Raw genomic sequence first — 9,310 nt, 5'->3', positions numbered from 1 at the left:
TTCAGATGGAAATTGTTTTCAAAAATCATGTGTTTCAGATGGACATTTTCATGAATCATGTATTTCAGATGGAATTCTTTTTTTAAATCATGTGTTTCAGATGGACATTTTCATAAATCATGTATTTCACATTGGAAATTGTTTTAAAAAATCATGTGTTTCAGATGGACATTTTCATAAATCATGTACTGGAGCAAAACCCAGACCGGATTTTCAGGACGACCGGATTCTGCGGTATTCTGGATTGGAGGAAAACCCGGACCGGATTCTGCGGACGATCGGAATTGGACTTTGTTTTAATTTTTTTTAAGCCCTAACCCTGTTTCAGATGGACATTTTCATAAATCGTTGTCATAAACCATATATTTCAGATGGAAATTGTTTTCAAAAATCATGTGTTTCAGATGGACATTTTCATGAATCATGTATTTCAGATGGAATTTTTTTTTTAAATCATGTGTTTCAGATGGACATTTTCATAAATCATGTATTTCACATTGGAAATTGTTTTAAAAAATCACGTATTTCAGAAGGAAATAATTCTCAAAAATCACGTATTTCAGAAGGAAATAATTCTCAAAAATCATGTATTTCAAATTGAAATTGTTTTTAAAAATCATGTGTTTCAGATGGACATTTTCATAAATCATGTATTGGAGCAAATCCTGGACCGGATGCTCAGGACGACCGGATTCTTCTGGATTGGAACAAAACCCGGACCGGATTCTGAGCACGAGCGGATTCTGTGGTCTCCTGGATTGGAGCAAAACCCGGACCGGATTCCGAGGACGACCGGATTCTACGGTCTCCTGGATTGGAGCAAACCCCGGACCGGAATCTGAAGAAGACCGGATTCTGCAGTATCCTGGATTGGAGCAAAACCCGGACCGGATTCCGAGGATAACCGGATTCTGCGGTCTCCTGGATTGGAGCAAAACCCGGACCGGATTCCGAGAACGACCGGATTCTGAGGTATCCTGGATTGGAGCAAAACCCGGACCGGATTCTCAGGACGACCGGATTCTACGGTATCCTGGATTGGAGCAAAACCCGGACCGGATTCTCAGGACGACCGGATTCTACGGTATCCTGGATTGGAGCAAAACCCGGACCGGAATCTCAGGACGACCGGATTCTGCAGTATCCTGGATTGTAGCAAAACCCGGACCGGATACTGAGGACGATCGGAATTGGACTTTTTTTTAAGCCCTAACCCTGTTTCAGATGGACATTTTCATAAATCCTTGTCATAAACCATATATTTCAGATGGAAATTGTTTTCAAAAATCGTGTGTTTCAGATGGACATTTTCATGAATCATGTATTTCAGATGGAATTTTGTTTTTAAATCATGTGTTTCAGATGGACATTTTCATAAATCATGTATTTCACATTGGAAATTGTTTTAAAAAATCATGTATTTCAGAAGGAAATAATTCTCAAAAATCATGTATTTCAAATTGAAATTGTTTTAAAAAATCATGTGTTTCAGATGGACATTTTCATAAATCATGTATTGGAGCAAATCCTGGACCGGATTCTCAGGACGACCGGATTCTTCGGTCTTCTGGATTGGAGCAAAACCCGGACCAGATTCTGAGCACGAGCGGATTCTGCGGTCTCCTGGATTGGAGCAAAACCCGGACCGGATTCCGAGGATGACCGGATTCTACGGTCTCCTGGATTGGAGCAAAACCCGGACCGGAATATGAAGAAGACCGGATTCTGCGGTATCCTGGATTGGAGCAAAACCCGGACCGGATTCCGAGGAAAACCGGATTCTGCGGTCTCCTGGATTGGAGCAAAACCCGGACCGGATTCCGAAGACGACCGGATTCTGCGGTATCCTAGATTGGAGCAAAACCCGGACCGGATTCTCAGGACGACCGGATTCTGCGGTATCCTGGATTGGAGCAAAACCCGGACCGGAATCTCAGGACGACCGGATTCTGCGGTATCCTGGATTGGAGCAAAACCCGGACCGGATTCTGAGGACGACCGGATTCTGCGGTCTCCTGGATTGGAGCAAAACCCGGACCGGATTCCGAGGACGACCGGATTCTGCGGTATCCTGGATTGGAGCAAAACCCGGACCGGATTCCGAGGACGACCGGATTCTACGGTATCCTGGATTGGAGCAAAACCCGGACCGTATTCCGAGGACGACCGTATTCTGCGGTCTCCTGGATTGGAGCAAAACCCGGACCGGATTCCGAGGACGACCGGATTCTGCGGTTTCCTGGATTGGAGCAACACCCGGACCGGATTCTTAGGACGACCGGATTCTGAGGACGACCGTATTCTGCGGTCTCCTTGATTGGAGCAAAACCCGGACCGGATTCATTTTGGAAATCTATTTTAGACATGATACATTAATGTCAGTATGGGTAGTTGAAATAGAGATTCTACACAGTATGAGTCCTTCATAGATTCATGATAAGATCATATATACATGCTTAAAGCAAAGAAATTATTAAAGAGGAGAATGTGTGAATTTAACCAGAAATAATTCAATTTGCTAAAAGGCAAGGAACTCGGATGGATGGTGGGCCCTGGGCGTAGGACCAGGCCCGATTGGGACTGGAAAGTGGCCAGAAGGAGTGACAGGATAGTGAACAACCGAAATTGGAATTTGTTTTAAGTTTTTTTGTAACCCCTAACCCTGTTTCAGATGGACATTTTCATAAATCGTTGTCATAAACCATATATTTCAGATGGAAATTGTTTTCAAAAATCATGTTTTTCAGAAGGACATTTTCATAAATCATGTATTTCACATTGGAAATTGTTTTCATAAATCGTGTATTTCAGTTGGAAATCATTTTCAAAAATCATGCATTTCAGATGGAAAATGTTTTCAAAAATCATGTTTCAGATGGACATTTTCATAAATCATGTATTTCAGATGGAAATCATTTTCAAAAATCATGTATTTCAGATGGAAATTGTTTTCAAAAATCTTGTGTTTCAGATGGACATTTTCATAAATCATGCATTGGACCAAAACCTGGACCGGACTCTGACGATGACCGGATTCTGCAGTCTCCTGGATTGGAGTAAAACCCGGACCGGATTCTGAGGACGACCGGATTCTGTGGTCTCCTGGATTGGAGCAAAACCCGGACCGGATACTGCGGTCTCCTGGATTTGAGCAAAACCCGGACCAGACTCTGAGGACGACTGGATCGGATCAAATCCTGAACTGGATTATGATGGGTCACCCATGATTCTTTGTTCTCAATGAAAAGTAATTACGAAGCATATCTTAAAATCTAACCCTTTGAAGAATACCCCTCATAAAACACCCTTAGAAACATAGTAGATTCATAAATACAATTCATAAAACACATTTTGGAAATCTATTTTAGACATGATACATTAATGTTAGTATGGGTAGATGAAATAGAGATTCTACACAGTACAAATGAGGCCTTCATAGATTCATGATAAGATCATGTCTACATGCTTAAAGCAAATAAATGATTAAAGAGGAGAATGTGTGAATTTAACCAGAAATAATTCAATTTGCTGAAAGTCAAGGAACTCGGATGGATGGTGGACCCTGTGCGTGGGACCAGGCCCGAGTGGGACTATTGAAGATGGGTCGTGGCTGGGTCTTCCAGCATGACAATGACCCCAAACACACAGCAAGGGCAACTAAGGAGTGGCTCCGTAATAAGCATTTCAAGGTCCTGGAGTGGCCTAGCCAGTCTCCAGACCTTAACCCAATAGAAAATCTATGGAGGGAGCTGAAACTGCTGCAGTGTGTGCAAACCTGGTCAAAAACTACAGGAAACGTCTGACCTCTGTAATTGTAAATAGAGGTTTCTGTACCAAAAATTAAGTTCCATTTTTCTATTGTATCAAATACTTATTTCATGCAATAAAATGGAAATTATTAAAAAAATCATACAATGTGATTTTCTGTTTTTTTTTTATATATATATATATATATATATATATATATATATATATATATATATATATATATATATATATATATTCTGTCTCTCACAGTTGGTGTACCTACGATGAAAATTACAGATCTCTTCATTCTTTGTAAGTGGGAAAACTTGAAAAAACGGCAGTGTACCAAATACTTATTTGCCCCATTGTATGCTGATTTATGATGAGTGTTGAAACTTGTGCTGCTTCATATTGGTTTTTTTTTTTGGAACATGTGATACTTTTTTCTTTGATTCTTAGATGAACAGTTAAAAAATACAGCATTTGTTCAAAATAGAAATATTTTCTAGCAATGTCTTTACTATGACTTTTTATTCATTTAACATCCCTCCTGAATAAAAGTATTAATTTCTTTAAAAGAAGAAACAATTTACTGACCCCAAACTTTTGAATAGCATTGTATATTGCAACATAATGTTTTAAATAAATGCTGTTCTTTGTAACTTTTTATAAATCAGAGAATCAATGTTGTTACGACCCCTGGCTCAAAGGGTAGCAACAAAAGGAGGGACGCACGAAAACATAAAGCTCCATAAAGAAAGGCTTTATTAAACTCAAAATAAAACATTATAATAAAACAAAACAACAAAAATAACAATATTTCTGAAACATCAGCATCATCAGTATGTAAAGCAGGGTGTCTGAATGTTAATGTAATGTGCTGTTGTAGCGATGTCAGTATGCTCAAACAACATAAATCAAATTAAACAAAAAACACAACCCAAAATCCAAGTCCAAAACCGAACCTCCATATCTCTGATGGTACTCTCTTTTAAAGGGTGTCTAAACCACACCGGCAGGTGCACTCAATAAACTGCCGATTAACATGAGTCAGAGATTAGTGCCCGAAGAATCAGTAATGGGTCAAACCTTAAAAAAAGTTTTTTTCTGTATTTTTGATCAAATAGATACAGCCTTGATGAGCAGAAGAAACTTCTTTAAAAACATTAAAAATCGAACTGATCTCAAACGTTTGAGCGTCAGTGTAAGTGCTTAAAGTGCACAACACAATTTTCTGTTCTTTTTGGAAACGTAAAAAAAAATGGTGCAAGGAATTGATCAAATTAATTGTCAGTTGGCTGACATCTCAAGATGTCCATCATAAGAAGATGAATTAGCACTGGATTGTGGGAAATAATCCCCATCTTTGTATTTTTTCCTTAATTCAGTTTAGTGTGTAGGTTTGTATAGAATCACAAAATCTACAAGATAGATTTTTTTTTTGTAAATATATTTTATCTCTGCATAAATTCTGCAAGGTTATATGAACTTGGATGACAGATAGTATCTATGTATTTGGTGCTCTGACTGTATAATATAATATAATATAATATAATATAATATGCATTGCTGACTGAATACCAGCAACACCAGCACTGATCTTACTGATCATCTCACAGCTATATATCGTTAAAACATCACATCATAAAGAGCTTTTAATTCTAATGTGACGAGTCAGCTGCCTCCCCCTTATTATCAGCACCACCCCGTCCCGTATTCGCTGCCCTTCACCAGGCTCCCGACGGGAGTGGGTGTGTGAGAGACGCGAGCTGCCAGACCCGCAGTCCGGATAGAGCCGAGCACCCGTGAGACGGCTGACGGGCCAGGATGCCGGGCTGTCGAAATCCCCCGGAAGTGCCGAGGACGGACGTTGGACGAAGCCGCTTAGGAGAAGCCGCCGCCACACGCGCCCCGGCCCCGAGAGGGGAGTGCGTGCCGCCACCAGACTCCGCCCTTTACCTGGACCCTTCCTTTCTGAACACTGCCTCCTTTCACGAACCCCGCAGCACTACGAGGACACCAGACCCCCCTGTTTATTTTGGACACTTTTACCTCCTTTTGGACACTTTCTTTGATCATTTTGTGTAATAAAAACCTCTCAGAGGCCTGACGCCACACCCACTGTGTCTGTCGTTTGCTCCTCCCGCCACAATATAGATAAATAAAAATTATCTTTAAAATGAGATTTCTTTACCATCAGAGGCCACTGTACACATCAATATAGACACTAAGATATGTCTGTCAATTACAGATGGTTTCATCTTTAAACATCTATGAATATGAAACCCATTAACAGCCACGACTCCTCATGCTAAATGTTGAATATTTAGACAGCCTAGGCTGAAAATAAAGTTTCAGGAGACAGTTCAGCCAAAAATTATCATTCTGTCATCATTAACATGTCATTCCAAACCTCTATGACTTACTGAATACAAAGAAAGACATTTCGAAGAATGTGGGTAATCAAAGAGTTGATGAATACTATGATGCTAACATTAAGGGTTTGTAGGGAACTGCATGACGAGGCCAATTGGAAAATGCAAATAAATAATTACAAGCTTGTTAATTCAGCACTTAACTTGCAGTTATTAAATAGCCTATGGTGTTTTTATTATAAATGTTACTCTTATTACTTATATTAAATATTGGGGAATACTTTACTTTTATACAAGATGTTTTTGTAGTTTCAAGTTTTTTTATTTATTTTTTTATTTCATAGTTTATTATTGCTTATTATTTAGTTTAAATTCCATATAGGATAAGCATGGTAACGAGGACGACAGTTTACTTCTTGTGATGTTTATTATAATTTTAATTGAAGTAAAATGTTAATCCAGTAAGAGCATGATAAATATCAGTGTCTTATATAAATTAGGTGTTTACTATTTACAAATATTAAAGTTCTTAAAGGGATAGTTCACCCAAAAATGTTAATTGTCATCATTTACTCACCATCATGCCATTCCAAACCTGTATGAATTTCTTCCTTCTGTGCTACATAAAAGATGATAATTTGAGAAATTCAAGAAATCCTTACAGTAGAAATCAAGGGTAACCCAAATGGTTTGGTAACATTCTACAAAATATATTTTGTGTTCCACAGAAGAAAGTAAGTCCTGACATGAGGGTGAGGAAATGATGGCAATTTATCAGCAATACATTTCTAGCTCAAAATCAATGCTTTACTGACAATTTGCTGTGAATTTAGTAATATCTATCATTGTCCTGTTTTATTTATTAATTTACTAACTCCAATTGAAGCCCCTATAACCTAACAAAACATTAACGGGGGAACTGGTGGGCTGCATTTGTCCAGGGCTGAATTTTAACCTCAGTCCAGCCCTGGTTGGAACAACATGAGGTCGAGTAAATGATGACAGAATGATCATTTTTGGCTGAGCCATCCCTTTGATCCAGACTGATTCCTGTGAGAGAGGCACACAGAGCCTCAGATCTACAGGTCACTGGCGGCTCGTCTGCTGCCACTCGTTAGTGACGCTCCTTGCCTGTTAGGTGAGAAGGAGGGATTCCCTGCGGATCCGTGCTGCCGTGAGCCGGAGCTGGGCTCAGAGTCTGCGCTGTCCGAGCCGTTCCCTTCCGCCGCCGTGACGCAGCTCCAGGCCAGACTGTTTCGCTGCTGCTTGCACGGATCCGTTTGTGAGCTCTGGGACTCCGCCGGGAGCCACTTCTGCGCTGCAGGGGATCGAGTCTCGCTGCACAGGTTGTTAGAATTGCTGTTGCGCTCCAGCAGACTGGAAACGACGTCCTTGTTCTCCTGCCGCACCTGGATGGGCATGAACGCAGACGAGGGGTTAACGAGTACGGGGTATGCGGGTCCATTGCCCTGCTTCTCCAAGAGTGGAGCGAATTCGCCGGGCACAGTCGGGATGGTGGCTTTACGCCCTTGATGCAGCAGCGAGTTCCTCTAGTCCAGAAGCCCCTTCTTCAGCTTCTTGTAGGCCAGGTGCAGGATCTCCAGCAGGCTGAGGAGCAGCGAGGCGGCGGAGATGCCCTGCATGAACACCATGAAGACGCTCTTCTCCGTGGGCCTCGAGACGAAGCAGTCCACCACGTTGGGACATGGCTCCCGCTCACACTTGTACAGAGGCTGGAGCTTGGGCCCGTACAGCAGGTACTGGCCTGTCATGAAGCCCACCTCCACCACAGAGCCTGTCACCACATGCGCCAGGTATGTGCGCAGCAGTGGGCCCCGGAGCGGAGCCTTGTTCAGCTTCCCCTGCTCCAGCTGCCGCAGCTCCCGCTCCACCCGCCGCCGATGTACGGGCCCAAGCTCCATCGCCTCCGCCAGCTCCAGCTCGCGCCGGTGAGCCACGTGCTTGCAGTGACGCTCCTTCTCCAGGGCGCGCAGTTGGTATATGGCGTGGCCCATGTAGACCAGCGAGGGCGAGGACACGAAGATGACCTGCAGGACCCAGTAGCGGATGAGCGAGACGGGGAAGGCGTGGTCATAGCAGACGTTACGGCAGCCAGGCTGCTCCGTGTTGCAGATGAAGTCGGACTGCTCGTCGTTCCATACGTCCTCGGCCACCACGCCCAGCACCAGCATGCGGAAGATGAAGAGGATGGTGAGCCAGATCTTCCCCACCATGGTGGAGTGGATGTGAACCTCCTCCAGAATCCCTCAGAGAAAGTTCCAGTCGCCCATCCTCACACAGACATCTCTGCTGCTGCGGATGAGACGACAACACAACCCATACAGTTCTCATAAACCGTGCCAAATCTCACAGACGAGAAATAATAAATGTGACCACAAAACCAGTCATAAGGATAAAAGAGATACAACTATTTGAAAATCTGGTATCTGAGGGTGCAAAAAAATCCAATTATTGAAAAAATCGCCTTTAAAGTTGTCCAAATAAAGTTCTTAGCAATGCATACTACAAATCAAAAATTAAGTTTTGCTATATTTACGGTAGGAAATTAAAAATATATATATATCTTAATGGAACATGATCTTTGCTTAATATCCTAATGATTTTTGGCATAAAAGAAATTTTTTTTAATTTTAACCCATGCAATGTATTGTTGGCTATTGTTACAAATATACCCGTGCTACTTACGACTGATTTTGTGCTCCAGGGTCACAAATAACTCAATGCTCAGCATTTGAGAAAGTGGCTTCTCTAAAAGATATAAAAACGCTGCATGAGGAAAAACTGTTAATCATGTTAACGGCATGATCAAACGCATTTAACAATGATCTGAAAGAGGCGTTATTCAAGAGGCTGCGTTATTCATTCGACCGGATGCTGTGGTTTGATTAGATTAGATTAGATTAGATTAGATTCAACTTTATTGTCATTATGCAGAGTACAAGTACAGAGCTAATGAAATGCAGTTAGCATCTAACCAGAAGTGCAAGAATATAGTGTTTTATATACATATAAGTGCAGAGTAAATGAAGATATGATTTACAGAATGTACAGTGGAATTGCTATATACAGTATTGAGCAGAGTATATACAGAATATAAATAGGAATGCAATGTAGGGATTGTATGTACATTATGAACAGAGCAATGTGGGATTATATATACACATTAT

General features: G+C 41.5%; 1 pseudogene across 1 annotated transcript; it reads right to left on the bottom strand.

Moving 5' to 3' along the window:
• Positions 1–7,201: 7,201 nt before the first annotated feature.
• Positions 7,202–8,413, bottom strand: LOC306885839 (gap junction alpha-9 protein-like; annotated as a pseudogene). Its single transcript has one exon. The product of its transcript is annotated as a gap junction alpha-9 protein-like (transcript).
• Between the last annotated feature and the right edge of the window lie 897 nt (positions 8,414–9,310).

Source organism: Barbus barbus (assembly GCF_936440315.1).
Source record: "Barbus barbus genome assembly, chromosome: 19".
Classification (NCBI taxonomy): domain Eukaryota; kingdom Metazoa; phylum Chordata; class Actinopteri; order Cypriniformes; family Cyprinidae; genus Barbus; species Barbus barbus.
Note: the sequence above shows the minus strand (reverse complement) of the source record. Positions and strands in the feature narration are given on the sequence as shown.